This window comes from Canis lupus, chromosome 12, assembly GCF_003254725.2.
Source record: "Canis lupus dingo isolate Sandy chromosome 12, ASM325472v2, whole genome shotgun sequence".
Classification (NCBI taxonomy): domain Eukaryota; kingdom Metazoa; phylum Chordata; class Mammalia; order Carnivora; family Canidae; genus Canis; species Canis lupus.
This window is the reverse complement of record NC_064254.1, coordinates 58283244-58294684: the sequence shown is the minus strand read 5'-3', so window position 1 is coordinate 58294684 and position 11441 is coordinate 58283244. Positions and strand designations below refer to the sequence as shown.

The 11441-nt window shown below is 34.3% G+C and overlaps 1 long non-coding RNA gene and 1 pseudogene across 5 annotated transcripts in view; both read right to left on the bottom strand.

The window, feature by feature from the left end:
- Positions 1-11441, bottom strand: part of LOC112658452 (uncharacterized) — a 74900-nt gene that overhangs the window by 17045 nt on the left and 46414 nt on the right. The window lies entirely within an intron of this gene.
- Positions 115-201, bottom strand: LOC112658746 (small nucleolar RNA U3; annotated as a pseudogene).

The following is an 11441-nucleotide window of genomic DNA, read 5'->3' as shown; positions in this document are numbered from 1 at the left end:
CCTGAAGTCTTAGAAATTACTGCTTTTCGTGGGTTATAATATCATAGGGGTCATGGAATCTGGGACTTGAAAGATACTTTAGAGATTCTGAGATGCTACAGATGAGACAAATAATCCCAAGAAAGATGAAGTTATTTTTACCCATTCAGAGAAACTTCTCTAGTAACAAACTATAGAAATGATCCCTGAAAGCACAGTTTTAAAATCGAGTTATTTTTAACACAGTCCAGTGTCTGTCTGAAGACCCACCCCTAATGGGCAGCTAGAAACCAGCCCTGAGTTCTTTCCACCAAACTTTCCTTCTTTCCAGGACAGTGAAAAACAACTAATAAAATTAAAGTTAAGACTTAATGACTATAACACATTTCTGAGAGCTCAGTGAGTAAATAAAGACTGTGTATGTTTGAAAAGTTATAGAATTAGAAAAAAAAGCTGATTTTTCATAATTTGCTTTCACGATTTTCATGACTCATAACTTTTTGTTAGGATGGCAGATATTAATTTTCTATTTATTTCACAGAGTTCCATGGAATGAGCCCAAAGTTAACAATATTTTCTTTTACTATCCTCAGTTTTGTTTTGTTTTGCTTTGTTTTGTTTGTTGACACCGCTCTATACCAAAAATTTAGTTCATTCTACAGGTAGCCTCCTCCCTTGCCTAAGGCTAGGAATAGCCCTACAGCTATGACTCCTTTATGACTTCACCCCAGGAAGGATAATATTAAATTATTTCATTTGTCTTTTTAGTAATTAGTTCAGGTTCAACAATGTCCATCCAAAAGACTATGCTAAATTGGCATCTTGATTTTTGGTGTCTGTATATTCATTATTTACCACATATTTATATAACAATTTACCTCTAGGACACTATGCTGGGCTCCACTGGAAAAAATAATAATAATAATAATGCCTAAAACATTACCCAGTCTCAGAAAATCTGAAAATCTGGCGTCTCCTGTTTTCTGTAGATCAATTCTACCTACTTGGGTGACTCAGAAAACAATCTCTAGTGATTTCTCAATTCTAAAACACAATTCATGGTAAAATGCACCATTAATTGAATAACTGCCTTTGGGAAACAAAAATAGAACACTAAACATTCACATTAAACGTACAGCATTCCCTAATTTCAAAAACACTAACATGTGGGTAAATTGCACATTACTGAATTGAAAAAAAAAATTGACAATTCATCATCGCATTTTCTTCTAAGATTAAATGTATTCATCTCTATTATTCAATGAAACAATTCTCTACCAACAGATTTCCTCCCTACTAGTATATACCTAAATCCAAATACATAAATTAATCATATAAAAGGATCTAAATTAGTTAAACACCTCACAAAATGTTTTACTTTTTTTCAGGCACAGGATTGAAAAAAAAATGTAAATAATTTTGAAATAAATTGTATTTCTATAACAACAAAGCCACAAGTACCTTCGACCTTAACAACTGAAAAACTTAACATGGCATCCTGAAAATAAAACTTTGAGTTTCTTGAGAATAAAAAGTTATCTTGGGCTTCATCACTCCATTACTGGGAATGTAATTCTGGGAGACTGCTTCAAAAGTGTACTCTTATATCAGAAACCTATTCAAAAATATAAAGTTGCATCTTAAAAGCAAAAAACATTTCTAAAATGCATGATCTTTATGGAGAATACAGTTGTATCTCTAGTACATATAAAAAATGTGTTGTGCTTCTTAATTGAATACATTTGCTATTTCTCTGAAAAATATTCAAGCAATTACCTCTTTCACTGAAAGATTTAAGTAACAGTAGGTACTTTTTAATAACCGCTCTCTAAAATATCCTATGTAGATTTTTTACTATTCAAATAACAAAAATTCAACCGAGTAAATTTTAAAGATCTAATTGACTTTATTAAACAATTCATGAATCGGGTAGTATCCCATCTAGCAAACAGAAAGGCTCTAAGAGGGATCCCTGGGTGGCTCAGCGGTTTGGTGCCCCCCCTTCAGCCCAGGGCCTGATCCTGGAGACCCGGGACCGAGTACCACATCGGCTTCCGTCATGGAGCCTGCTTCTCCCTCTGCCTGTGTTTCTGCCCCTCTCTCTCTCTCTCTCTCTCTGTCTCTCATGAATAAATGAATAAAATATTAAAAAAAAAAAAGAAAAAGAAAGGCTCTAAGAGGAGTTGTACAAAATAGAAGGTTGTTATAGAAGGGGTATGGGGCAGGAAAGTTATTAACAAAAGAAAAGGATTAGTCCAGAAAAGGCTGATTTCCCTTAGGAGTAAAGGCAAGGGTCTGACCATGAAGGTGTCCTCATCTTTCTTTGGGTGATGGAGGAGGCCCATTCAGCCGACTCATTGGCATTGATCAAAAAATTCGTGACTGACTAGTTAAGACAACATTTCTAGGGAAAGTTGAAATTGTAATTAGTTTAGGTAATAAGCCATGGTTTAGGAACCTGGTCTAAGTGACACTATTTTGGGCCTGTGGTTTTCTTTTTAACATTTCCAAACAATTGACAAAATTATTTCCAGGAATAGGAAATAAGGAATGAGGTCCCTCTCTTCAGCTTTCAATATTGTGCAAAAGTTCTGGAATTCCTAATGTGCAGTAGAGTTGCTTCATCAGTCACTAGATGTAAAAGACCTTGGTAAAACTATTAATCAAACTACTTAGTTGTATGAATTAGAAAATTGGAGCCCAAAGAAGGGTAGACAAAGTCAAGCAGCTTTTTATTGTTAAAACGTTAAAACGAGGGCAAATTGCTAAAGCTCCCTCCTCAGGCCTTCCTTCTTTGCAGTATATCATTCTCTCCTGGCTGCACTCAGAGAGAAGGAAGTAGTAAATTTCACGCAAAGAAGTTTGGCTCATAAATGCAGTAAAATGCTAATAAGTGCAATGAGATACCCTGAGGTTTTTTTGAGAAGAGTAGTACCACAATCAGATCTTTGCTGGTGGAAATAACTGGCACTGGAGTATATGGTGGGATGAATGGGAGGAGCCTAAAACTAGAAAAGGAGGCCTCCTTTTCCATTCCATAAACGTATGGATTTCTTTCTGGGCTTTCTATCCTGTTTGATTGGTCTACATGTCTATCTTTATGCAAGCACCATACTATTTTAATTACTTTAGTTATTAAAATAAATTTTGAAATCAGGAAGTATGATGCCCTTCAGCTTTGTTCTTCTTGTTCTACATTGCCTTGGCTATTTGGGGTCATCTGTATTTCTATATGAATTTTAGAATTGCTTTTTCTATTTCTGAAAAGAATGCCATTGGGATTTTGATAGGGATTGCACTGAATGTATAGATCACTTTGGGTAGTATGGATATTTTGGCAATATTATTTCCAATCCATGTACGATCTATTTATCTGTATTTTCTTTACTATCCTTCATCAATATTTTATATTTTCAGCTGATAAGCTCTTCACCTCTTTAGATAAGTTTATTCCTATTTCATTCTTTCAGTTGGTATTGTAATGAGATAATTTTCTTTTTTTAAGAATTTATTTATTTATTCATGAGGGACACACAGAGAGAGAGGCAGAGACATAGACAGAGGGAGAAGCAGGCTCCCCGCAGGAAGCCTGATGCAGGACTTGAGGATCATGTCCTGAGCAGAAGGCAGATGCTCAACCACTGAGCCACCCAGGAGTCCGGAGATCATTTTCTTAATTTCCATTTCAGATAGTTTGTTGTTAGTGTATTGAAATGCCACTGATTTTTGTATGTTGATTTTGTATCCTGCAACTTTATTAAATGTATTTATTAGTTCTAACAGTTTTTTTGCTGAGTCTTGAGGGTTTTCTACATATATGATCATGTCATCTACAAATAGTGATAATTTGATTTCTTTCTTCCCAAACTGGTGTTTTTTCATTTATTTTTCTTGCTGAATTAACTGCTCTGGCTAGGATTTTAAGTACTATGTTGAACAGAATTGGCAAGAGTAGGCATCTTTGTCTCTTACTGAATCTTAGAGGAAAAAGCTTTTATTCACCATTAAGTATGATGTTAGTTACCAGTCTTTCATATATGGACTTTATTGTGTTGTGGTAAGTTCCTTTTAAACCTATTCTGAATATTTTGATTGGATGTAGAAAATTGTCAAATGCTTTTTCTGTATCTATTGAGATGATCATGTAGTTTTTATCTTTCACTCTGTTAATGTAGTATCAATTTGTGTATGCTGAACCATCCTTGGGATGGGATAAATCCCACTTCATAATGGTGTATGACTCTTTTAATATGATGTTGAATTCAGTTTGCTAGCATTTTATTGAGGACTTTTGCATCTAAATTTATTAGAAATATTAGCCTATAGTTTTCTTGTTGAATCTTTGGTATCTGGCCTCATAAAATAGTTTGGAAGTGTTCTATCCTCTTCTGTTTTTGGAATAGTTTAAGAAAGACTGATATATTAATTCTTCTTTGAGTGTTTCGTGGGATTCATTTGTTTGTGGGATTTTCTTTGTTAGAAGTTTGTTGTTGTCGTTGTTGTTGTTGTTTTACTGACTCATCCCTTTACTCATGATTGGCCTGTTCAGGCTTTCTATTTCTTCTTGATTCAATCTTGAAAGATCATATTTTTCTAGGAATTGATCTCTTTCTTCTAGGTTATATAATGTGTTGGCATATGAGTCTTCATTTTCATTGTTCTTAAGATTCTTTGCATTTTTGTGATATCAGTTGTAATGTCTCCTCTTTCGTTTCTAATTTTATCTCCTCCTTTTTTAAAAAATGCAGATTCTGATTCAGCAGTTCTAGGTGCAGTCTAAAATTCTGCATTATCTAACATGTTCCCAGTTGATGCCGATATTTCTGTTCCATAGACCAGACTCTGAGCTGCAAGGGGTTATGTCTAATGGAAGTGCAAAGAAGGAGAGAGACAGGAGAAATCTTCCAAAAAAATAAAGTTGGTTGTGTAGACTGAAGAAGACAATAGAGGAAACTGTTTTGAGATTTCTAGCCTAAGGGAAAGTTACCAATTGAAATAGTAACCCAGGAAGAGGACCAGCTATAATCTGTATTCATCAAATAATCTGTCTCTCTGCTGTTAAATCAATTTTATTATCATTTTTTAAAGATTTATTTATTTATTTTAGAGAGAGTAGGGTAGGAGAAATGGAAAGAATCTCAAGCAGACTTTCTGCTGAGCATGGATCATACTATTTATTTATGCATACTATTTATTGAGCAGAAATCAAGAGTTGGATGCTTACCTGACTGAGCCACCTAAGTACCCCTTAAATCAATTTTTAAAGGGCTAAAAAATTAATTAATAATAAATAATAAAAAAATAAAAAGGACTGAACCCACTCTCTTAGCAATTATTAAAATCATGCTACTAGTAGTAAATAGTGCATACATACCAACTTACTTATTCAACTCTGTTTTTTATTAGCAACTCAGTCACTACAATAATCTCTGATTACTTAAATCAGGATTGATGTTGACATAGAAAAACATAACACAGTCAGCAGGGACTTACTACCTCATAAAGAGTAGAGAGAAAGGGAAGGAGGGGAAAACTATAGGCTATAAAGTTAGTCAATCTGTGTTTGCATCCCTAAATTTGTGTAATACTTTGAGTTCTTTAACTGTTCCAACCAACCCTCAGGTTCCCCATCTAAAAATTGAGGATGATTATATCACCCAATTCACACTTCTTTTCTGAATTGTAAACACTGAGAGCACTTAGAACACTGCTTAGTGTAAATACTTAGTACTTTTGGTATCATCATCACCCTTATCATCTTCATTATCATCATCACTTTAAAATATTGGACAAATTTTAAAATGTATGAACAATATTTTACAATTCCTCCTATTGAGAAGTAGTCTTTTTCCCATCCCTTGAAGTTAGGTTAAACTTGTGACTTCCTTTGATCAACAGATTGTGACAGAAGTGACACTGTGTCAATTTCAAAGTGTAGGCCTCAAGAGAGCTTGCAGCTTTCACCTGTGCCCTCTTGGAATCCTGCACTGAGACATCAAGTAAAATGCCAGTGTAGCCTACTGGAGGATGAGAAGCCATGTGGAGGAAAACTGAGACACTCAACCTGGTAGCCAATGCTAACTCCCAGACGTGAATGAGACCGTCTTGGATCTTATAGTTTAGCTGACTGTCCAGCGTTCATAGTCATATGAGTGACCCAAACAAAAGCCACAGAGGACCACCCAACCAATCCACAGAACTGTGAAAAATAATAAATTGTTGTTGTTTAAGTCATAAGTTTTGAGGCAATTTGTTCCACAGCAATAGGTAATCAAAATAGCATTCACAAAAGTAAAAATTAATAAAATGGCCCTTGGTGATAAAAAAAATTTATGAGCTTCTAAAGTATTACAGTTACTATGAACTTTGATTTCTTCCTTTCTTCCTTCATTCTATAAAGATTTACTGAGCACCTAGCACATTCCAGATAATATACTAAGCTTCAAATATAAATTGATAAAACATTTTCCTGCCCTTACAGAGTTTACAGCCCTGTTGGCATTACAAATGTAAATACAGGAATATGTATATAATTATAAATTGTGATGTGCCTAGAGGAGAGAATAGCAGACACATGTCTTAGTTTTACTGGACAGTTTTTTGTCAGTGCTAAACCCAGAGATGCTGTGATTTTATTCTGAAAGAATCCCATTGATTTTATTCTAAAAGAATTGGCTATTGCATCAAACTCAAAACATTTAAAGTATGAAAAAATTGTTGTTCCATCTCTTTTCTATTTAAAATAGTAGATATAAATAAACTATCTCCAGAGATGGAGAAAGCAGATGGATTTGAAAATTCAAGCTCACACTGAATATAATTAACTTGGAAAGGGAGAGAAGCTAATGACGCCTGAGATTATAGGTGCCCAGGAGACAGGCAAAGGGCTAACTTATTTTTAACACTACACTAGTCTCAGCAGTAAGGAAAATTCAAACTTGATTAAAGTCTCTGAGGAGGTGAAAAAGCAAATGAAGAGAGAAAAAAAAAAATGTGGCTATTGAGGAATAATTAACATTTTGACCCAGTTGCCAGCCTGAGTAGGTGTTCACTGCTTATTAAAGCTGGGTTTCTTGGGTCATTGCAAATGAGAAGGTCTTGTGAAAGCGCTCTGGGCATTGTTTACTATTTGATTCTGAAGAAGGTACACCTGAAGAGACAAATGGGCTTAGGCATAGCACTTACTCAGCAGGACTGGAGGACTGCTTTCTGCAAAGAGAAGCCCGTATTTGCATTCCCAAACAGAACCCTCTGGGATATTAGATCAGGAAGATGAGAAGATCACACCTGGCCTGGAAGGGCTTGATAATAGTCATATCCCAGGTCACCATGATTGAGGCTTAAATATAGCCTGGTCTACAAAGCCTTTCACGATTGAACTCTAAGGGCCATTCCTCTCTACTCACTCTACAATTTGGTCAGTCATATTCATGGGGGTATACATTCATAAATCCACGCTTTTTTTTAAGTGCCATTCCTGCTACCTAGAATACTCTCTACTTAACAAACTCCTGCTCTTCAGACACAATGTAATTGTTATTTCTTACACTCCGATTCCCAAAGTAAGCCAAGTTAATCATTTCCTGTTTGTACTTACATACTACTCTGTGGTGTCCTCTATAGAACATAATCAGTAATAGCAATTATGCACTTGTCTTACCCACTACATTTCTAAGCTCCTCAAACCAAAACATATTGACCTCATCATGGTACTGGTGATACTTAAGTATCTATCACGTAACAAGTGTCCAGGAAACACTCAAGTGATCAAATAAATAAATAAGGAAAGAAGGCAAAGAATACTTGAACGGATGTTGGGGCGTCTGTGTGTGCTGTGTGTGGGTATCCATAGTCCTATGTGGGCATGGAAAGACACGTATCTAAATGTTAACATTTAGGAAGATTTCTCATATCAACTATGAAAAGGTTTTGTGATTATCTTACAAATCTCTTTAAACTTCTCCTTTTCATTTTTTATTTTGAATGTAGTAATAAACCAGTGGCATATCACTTGTGTATTAAAATGCTTGTAGATATTTTGCCTTAGTTAGGTTTTAGCTAGGGTTTTCTAAAAGGCATCTGATTTGCACTTCTTAGGATTTAATGTGAAAAAATATAAATAAATGAGATAAAAAAGATTTAATGTGGTTTCAAATGCCTTACTGTGAATCTATGAGAACAGTATTTGATAAATGCTGCAAGTGCTTAACTTAAAGCTTGGACTTCTGTAGACCAATTTCTAAACTTCATTTCTAAGAACATTTGAAAGTTCAAAGAATAACCTTTTCAAAATTATATAGTTACATCAGGTATCAAGCAGAAAATATTCAATCCTGTCTTCTTTTTCAATAAACCAAAATCCTATAAATGTTACTAAGCAAATAACAACAGGTTCTAAAGATGGCTGGTTCTACCAAGTGTCTTATCTACATGAGTAAATTCTTTCTTGCTTCCATAAAACTATTATAATTCAAAGGGGATTTGAATATATTCTTGCTGTCAAGATATGTTTTTAAGTACTGCTTATTTTTTCTCTAAATTCATAAAAGATACAAAAATGCTCACTATAGAGAATTTGGGAAGCAAATAAATTATTTCCTTTAGAAGAGTAGGAGTGAAAAGAAATTATAATTACATTGGATCTGAGAGCAGGAGTTCTTTAGAAGAAAATAAAAACCATCCCAAAGTCAGCAGCCCAAAATAATTATTGCTAATATTTTATTATAATAATGTTTCATTAGAAAAATAACATAGAGAGGCACCTGGGTGATTTAATTGATTAAGCACCCAACACTGGATTTATGCTCAGGTCATGATCTCAGGGTTTTGAGATAACAGCCCTGTGTCAGGCTCTGTGCTTAGCCAGGAGTCTGCCTGAGATTCTCTCTTTCCCTCCCCCTCCATACCTCCTCCTGCACTCACTCTCTCGAAAAGAAATAAATCTTCAAACAAAGAAAAAGAAAAATAATATAGAAAACTCAGAAATACAAAATGAAAAGAATTAAATGAAAATCACAATGTCTTCTAGATTAGATTTTCCTAAGTATATGTGTTATTTTAACATATATTGGCCATAGTACATATTTTTAAATAGAATTAGGTTACTCCAGGTTTTTTCAAGGTTATAGCTAATACTACAATGGATTTTGTGCATAGATATTTGAGTTTTTAACCACTTTTTTAGAACAGATTTATAGAAGGGAAATAAATAGACTAAGGAGTACCTAGTTGTTAAAACTCTTAATACATGTTGCAAAGATACTCTCCAAAAAGTTGCCACTATAGAATTTCCTATCTGCAATAGATAAGAGCATCTATTTCCCATCTTCTCAATAATACTCAGTATTATATTATTTTTGTCTCTATTATGACAGGCCTAGGTTGTTTCTCAGTAATTTTGTACACTTCCAAGTTAGGAATTTTTCACATGTTAACTGGTCATTTGTATTCCATTTACTGTGAATTAAACTCCTTGAGGACAGGGGTGTTTTCCTGCCACACTGTAATGACTCAATAACTGGTGTAAAAACAATCATATTTTCACATACTCTGACCATTTGTTACATTGGTTTTTAACGTTTTTCTTTTTCATTTCTAAAAGCCATCTATATACTAAATGTTTATTGCAATTATTTCCCGCCAATTTCCCATTTTCTTTTTAATCTTGTTTTTAGTGTTCTTTGCTGAACAGTTTTTCATTTTTATATAATCATTCATTAGCCTTTTTACTTTGAATTTCTATTGTTTTTACAACTTTATGAACTCCTCAATTCTGAGATGACTTTCAGTGTAAACATAACTCACAGTTATTGTTAGGTAGGAGAGGTATTTATTACTTCTGTTAAGGTATTTAATTTGCAGAAAGAGATTCAGTGCCTCATAACAATAACTTCAGGAGTAACTGGTGTGTTCTGGCAATCCCTAAGAAGTGAAAAGGTGAGACTTTAAGAAAATACATTTCTCCATACAAGTATTCTTAATCTGGGGTGAATCTTCCAAGCCTATAAAATTCAGTGCGTACTTTTCTGGATAGAGTCTTGAAGAGACTTGTGATTTAAAATGGTTAAGAATCATGAGAAGTTCTTCAAAGAGTTTTCACATGTGACACTGGATTACCCAATCTTTAAACCTCAACAACTTTTCTTCAAATCAGAGTTTGACATCCCACAAAGAATAGTCTGAAGAATGGCAATTGATGTTTTTAAGTTGAAGAATAAATTTAGCACAAGCTTTACTGAAGATGCTGTCATGCTGAACCCAAACTTAACCACTGGGTGCCAGCCTTACATGGGTACCAGCCCATGTGTATGCTATTGAAAATTCAATAGATCCTAAGGCCTAGTATGTCAGTCCTTTGACAAAATTTAAACTCGTAAAATCTCCCAATTGGGTAAGACCGTATAAGTCTATGAGCCTTACAATCTTACATCACCATACTGTCCAAAATACCTCCAACAGCAGTCACCATATCTGTGATTAAAGATTTCTAGGGATGGAAAGCTCCTTGCTTTTTAAGACAGTTCATTGCAGAATTCCTCCCTCCAGTCCTTATTTTATGAAGATCTAAGTTTTCCATTTATCTTCCTGAAACAATGGAGCCCAGGTAATCAGGCACACCTGCAGGAAATCTGCTGAAACAACTTTTCAGCCTTCTTAAATGGATGAGCTGAGACATAATCAAAACAGCATGTCACTATTCTGTACAGATTTCTTGCTGAAACAGTGTGAGATTTCGAATACAAAGTACACTTTAAAAATAAAGGCAGAATGTAAGTTATAAAAAGCATAAAGTATACACTATACTGGGGTTTAGACCTTCTAATTTGGGGAAACTGGCATGGTAATTACTGTGTAGACAATCATTAAAGTATAAGGTCAGGCTATTGCCACAAAACTGGCCAATCATTTTGACAAAGCTAAACAAATGAGCAGAGATATTGTCGATTTTTACTTGGAGAAATGTCTCAATGCCAATGTGGGCAAATATCTCTGGGGAATGTCCAACCTACCATCTAGATTCATATAACAATGGAAAGGGGGTGTAGAACTGAGTGTGTGGTTGTCTTCTAGGAAAAAAAATGTACATATGGATGCAAAAAAAATGTGAAATAACTTCAGTATTTTTAAATACTTAATTTTTAAAAAATAACAATTTTATTATTAAAAAATAGACTAGGTATGGGAATTAGCCTGTTAATTTCTTTATCACTCATCACAATAAAGAAGGTTCAATCAGAAACCCATGGGGAAGACAGTGCTCAATTAGGATGAACTAAAAAATAACATGTTAGAGACTCTCATCACAACCTCTAAATCCCTAAAGGAAAGAATTCTGCTCTAGTTAAACACTTTTTTGAATCTTGTGCTATACTTTAATTTGTTATTATAAAGGGTTTTGACATACAGCTTTTTTAATGCTTATCTGTTTTTATAACATAAAATATTACTAATACTGTTTTTCA